The sequence below is a fragment of the Cervus canadensis genome, chromosome 9 (assembly GCF_019320065.1).
Source record: "Cervus canadensis isolate Bull #8, Minnesota chromosome 9, ASM1932006v1, whole genome shotgun sequence".
Taxonomy (NCBI): domain Eukaryota; kingdom Metazoa; phylum Chordata; class Mammalia; order Artiodactyla; family Cervidae; genus Cervus; species Cervus canadensis.
In genome coordinates, this window is record NC_057394.1 from 24,373,483 (window position 1) to 24,379,258 (window position 5,776).

The 5,776-nt window shown below is 35.0% G+C and overlaps 1 non-coding gene across 1 annotated transcript; it reads left to right on the forward strand.

Moving 5' to 3' along the window:
- Positions 1–526: 526 nt before the first annotated feature.
- TRNAP-GGG lies at positions 527–598 on the forward strand. The gene has a single exon. It is a non-coding gene; the product is annotated as a tRNA-Pro (tRNA).
- The last annotated feature ends 5,178 nt before the right edge of the window (positions 599–5,776 follow it).

Sequence of the window (5,776 nt, forward strand, 5' to 3'; positions counted from 1 at the left end):
GAGTGCCGAATAATTGAAGCTTTTGAACTGTGGTGTTGGAGAAGACTCTTGAGAGTCCCTTGGACTGCAAGGAGATCGAACCAGTCCATCCTAAAGGAGATCAGTCCTGGGTGCTCATTGGAAGGACTGATGCTGAAAATGAAACTCCAATACTTTGGCCACCTGATGCGAAGAGCTGACTCATTTTTAAAGTCCCTGATGCTGGGAAAGGTTCAGGGCAGGAGGAGAAGGGGAGGGCAGGAGGAGAAGGGGACAACAGACGATGAGATGGTTGGATGGCATCACCAACTCAGTGGACATGGGTTTGGGTAAACTCGGGAGTTGGCGATGGACAGGGTGGCCTGGGGTGCCTCAGTTCATGGGGTCCCAAAGAATCGGACACGACTGAATGACTGAACTGAATTGAAAAGCCTAAAATAATACTGAAATCAATATCCTCAAGAATATTTTCACCTTTTCAATATTCAAGTGTGATTGCTATGCCTAATCATAAGTAACAGGAACTATATTTGTTCCTAGTCTGGGTTCCCTGGTGGCTCAGATGGTAAAGCATCTGCCTGGGATGCGGGAGACCCGGGTTCGATCCCTGGGTTGGGAAGATCCTCTGGAGCAGGAAATGGCAACCCACTCCAGTACTCTTGCCTGGAGAATTCCATGGACGTAGGAACCTGGTGGGCTACAGTCCATGGGGTTGCAAAGAGTTGGACAAGACTGAGCGACTTTCACTATCACTATCACTAGTCCGGGTTTAAACAATGGGAGACATCTGTTTCGTGAATTCATCTAATTAAGTTTGAATGAGGGAACAAGAATCCTTTTTGGTAGTTGAAATTACCCTATTGCAAAACACAGATGATAAAATGATCTTGTTCCTCTAATAGTGAAGTTTCAGCGTGCCACTGGAGAAGTAGTGCTGAAGCTAGAGTGGTGTTCCAGATCTTCTGAAGCAACAAGGAGCTTCAGGAATTTGAAGCAAATTTTAGCTAACATGAATGCCAAGGGATTAGCAAGCACCGACCAGCTCTCTTGCTTCCCTTGTAGCTCAGTCAGTAAAGAATCTACCTGCAGTGCAGGAGACCCCGGTTCGATTCCTGGGTTGGGAAGATCCCCTGGAGAAGGAAATGGCAACCCACTCCAGTATCCTTGCCTGGAAAATATAGACAGTGGAGCCTGGTGGGCTGCAGTCCATGGGGTCACAAAGTGTCCAGCATGACTGAGCAGCTAAACACTTACTTACTTACCAGCTCCCTTACAGACTTTAATTGGATGCATGTATTTGAAAAACAACTGGGTAAAAGTGCTTACTTCCTGGACTATGGTAACTTCAATAATATGTTACTTTTGTTCTTAAGAATAAAAATTCTAATAGAGAAAGCATGAACAGACTCCTCAGGTCAATACAATTATAAAGAGTAAATTTAAGTAGTTATCTGTTTTTGTCTCATAAGTGTGTGCCTATGTAGGCACACATGTGCATGCCAGCAAGAACCAGTGTGTGTGTGAGAAGGCCAGGAGAGAAACCAATACAAACCAATTTGTTTACATTGGCTACCATCTTAGTGAACACTAGAATGTTGTAGAGAAACATTTTGTCCATGCTTTTACTTAATGGTATGGAGTGAAAAATCATGTACCAAGGCCCCAATATGCATACTCTATCTGATCACATCTTCTATGGATTTAGAAGTCTGTATATCATCAGCTCCACAACTAGACACCAAGCAGAATATCCTGCATTTCACTGACCAAAATTCACTGGATTCCTCGACATCAGGTTAGCCTGCACTTTTCTGAAAAAGAAAACTATTCGATCTTTCAAGTGTACATAGAACACATAATACATTTATATTTACATTACATTTAGATTTTTTATTTTTCAAGGAGCTAATTTGAAGAAATCTGCCACTGAATTATGGATTTATACCTTACTTTTGAATAAATTTAAAAGTGGACATTAGTAATATTTCAACTGATAATTTATTCCAACATTATTCCTTACACTTTAATTGTATAATTTTCCAATAACTTTGCTGGAATAAAGTGTTTTTTAATACCATAACTTATTTTACACTTTTGATGTTAAATAGTTAAATAAAATGAAATATTTGCTAAATGCATTATATTAATTTTATTCACACAATCAGAATGCAATTTCATGCTTCTAGATCATTTAAAATATGTTGTTTCCACAATAAAAGGTTATGTTAATTTTTCTTTAATTCCTTAAAAATAAATAAAATTATAAGAGAAATTGGTGTTTCTACATAACAGTTAATGAGAATAGAAATGAAACAACTTTTTGGTAGATTTGACAAACTGTAATAATATGTATGTGTGCAATTCTAAAAGTAATTTAGCTTTTAGGAATTTATCCTGAAAATAAACTTTCACAAAGTATAATTTTTATATTTGTTTTTATGAATATGGCAAAAAATTATGTATCCACATGGTATTAGTTAGTAGTTATTTTATATACAAAAGAACACTAAGCTGACATTAAGAATAGTGATTAGATACATATATACAGATATATATATTGAACTGGGAATACTTCCAATATTTTTGAAAAGTAATTTTCAGAGCTTACTTTTTCCCTCACAACTCATATTCTTGGGAGCTGTCTTCTAGGCCTACTTCACATAAGAATAGTCAGAAGATAGTAATGTTGAAGAAAGTAGTTCATATTATCTTAGGGCTTGAATTAACTAGAAAATATTTATTTTATTATATTTTATTTTACCTGTGTGGTAGAAATGATTTTCTTTTTAACAACATATATTTAGGTGTGGCTCTGATTAACAGTTCATTGACAGTTTTGGTGAGTAACCAAGCACATTTTTTGTAAAGTTAATGAAATAAGACTTTGATGGAGTAACCTAGATCACTTTTACCTTCTTCCTAAAGCAGAGTAAAAACTGTAAAAAAATATCAAAACAATACTTTTTAGACAGTCACCTACCTTCATTTAACATATTTAGATTATTTTTCAATAAATCACATTTTGCAAAATGCTTTTGCTATTTGACAAGTGATTTAATGATAAATGTCAATATTTTTCATATTTTTATTATTGTACACTCCAGATAGTCTGTCATGTTCAAAGTTAACACTGTTTCCTATATACAACATAATATTGTGCATTCTGAAATATTACTGAAAATAATAATGTATTAGGATATTAATTGATAGATTGATCTTATTTCTTTTCTTTTTTTTTTTTTTTTTTGATCATGGTAACCACTATTATACTTCTGGAAGAAATTAAAACTAATCTTGTGCTGTTTTTGTCTCAATGCTGGTGACAATCTGCTAACTGCTAAACATCCTATCCTGGGAAATATTTGCTGTATATTGACTGCAGTTTCTAAAAGGTTACATGGACCTGGTTAACCTAGTAATGAGCCTGGTATAAGTCAGTGATAGTTTCCATTTTCTCTCCAACAGTCTTAAAATCCCGGTATCTGTTGTTCAATTCATTATAGGAGTATCCAGAGGCCAACTCTTAAAATTTGATGAATCGCAAAATTTCATCACTCTCAGCCACAGTTAATATGTTGGATGGATAATAAGTTTTATTTCTAACTTAATAGTAGCACTGACATTTAAAAAATTGTTCTGAACTTTGCCTATTGCTTAAGATTTTTTTCAACTCAAACAGTATAGATTCATGTGCCATATTACATGTCATTTTTTTCCTTATTCTCAAACTCAACACCAACAATGAGCCTATGTAACACTGCATTTGTCATATACCATATAAAATAGCTATGCAAGACTAGCACTTTCCTGGGGACTCAGTAAAGAATCTACCTGCAATACGGGAGTCCCAGGTTTGATCCTTGGGTCAGGAAGATCTGGAGAATGGAATGGCTACCCACTTCAGTATTCTTGCCTTAAGAATTCCATGGATAGTAGAGTTTAGCGAGCTACAGTGCATGGGGTCACAAAGAGTTGGACATGACTGAACAACTAACACTTTCACTTTCATGCAAGACTATTTTGAATTACTGTATTCTAGACTGTAGAATATAACTATTTTAATATCCCCTGAGATGAGATAAATGACAAGCATGTGTCTCATGTATAAAAATCTAATCGTATTCATTTTCTATATTGACATTATTTTATATAGTAAAATTCAATGTCAGCACTACCCTTGCTAGCTATGGAGAAATACAAAATACAAGCCTATAATTAACAATGAGTTTATTTTCTAGCATGCTAGGCAGAAATGTAGCCCCCCACAGGAAGATAAAAATAGAAAAGCAAATTAAAATGGATTTGAGCCAATACATTGCTAGATCAATATCTGGCACTCATAGGCTGCTTAGCAAAGGTTCTATAGCTATTCAGCAATCTTATTACTTCTACCAAATGACTAAATGCTACCCATGCATATTTACTAAGAAGGCAAAGAATACAGTCAGAAAGCACAAAGACTAACTCTTGAAAATGTTAATACTTGCGTAACAAGAAACAATCTTGGTATCAATCCAAATTATAATTAAACATTCCCCTAAATTACATTTTTTAATTAGTAGGACTTTCCAGGATTTTTTTGTATATCTTCAATGACTATTTTTGCTATCTGAAAATTCATTGCTCTACTGCCTGATTATGCTGCAAACACAGATGGGAATGACAGCATCCTCAGCGATAAGGGTGGACTCTGATTAACCTATAAAAATGATGTCATCTTATCCCATTTGCACAGTGATTGGTTCACCTCTCAACTACATATCCCATCAATATCTTTAATGCACAGAATTCTCCTGTCCACAGTAAAGGTTCTGGATTATGTGTGCAAAGAGCAACCTATCTCTCTAATGAATGTGTAGAGAGAAAACCTCTCTGCCTACTTATGAAAATTAGTGACATTGCTGAATGGCTGAATAAAGGCTTGCCTGTAGTCTCCCCTGCTTATTATTTTTGAGCAAATAACTTCCCTTTCTTCTTTTAGCCAGTTGGTTGAACTGGTGACTTTAGAAGTGCAATTGAGGAGTATATGTTCCATGTACTTGTTGAGTAATACTTATTACAAGAGTATCATTTTGGATATCTAATGAACGTTTTGGAACTTCACACTCTTATTAAGGACTCAAATATTGAATATGATTACAGAAAAACTTGAAGAACTGCAATGTTTCAGACTGGATTGTCTCACTTATAGCAAACATTTGTTGTTGTGTTTTTAAAACTCTGAAGCATTTGGATGTTGCTCTTAGACCTCAGAGCTACATCCTTCTGAGGTGCGTCTCCATGTGACACAGATGGAAATTTTATTTTTTAATCACTTGACTTGGGCAGATGTAACTCTGCAACACTCTCCCCAGTTAGACATAACTAGATACTCTACTCTGATTGAAGTCTGCATTCATTTTCATATTCATCTGTTTTTTTTTTTGTTCGTCACAGCTTTAAAATATTGTAAGGTATTTAAACTATTGTAAGATCTTAAATTCTTTAACATTTTAGCCAGTCTTACTCTCTACTGCTCCATGTTTATGCTAATTTACATAAGTGGGATTGGACATTAAACTTTAATAAAACAATGCCATGGCACAGTTTTCCCAAAAGATGTGAGACTGTGACATGTGATATGAGAAGTATTCATAGTGGTGTAGATTTTTCAGAATTTTACATAAATTTATTGATTTCTCTCATTTGAGCTTCACATCATGAGTTCTGACATTATCTATAGGTGTGTCATAGTGGCAGCCAAGAAAAATGATTGGCAATTATTAGATTTTAATTTTTATATCTTTGAGCTAGTTAT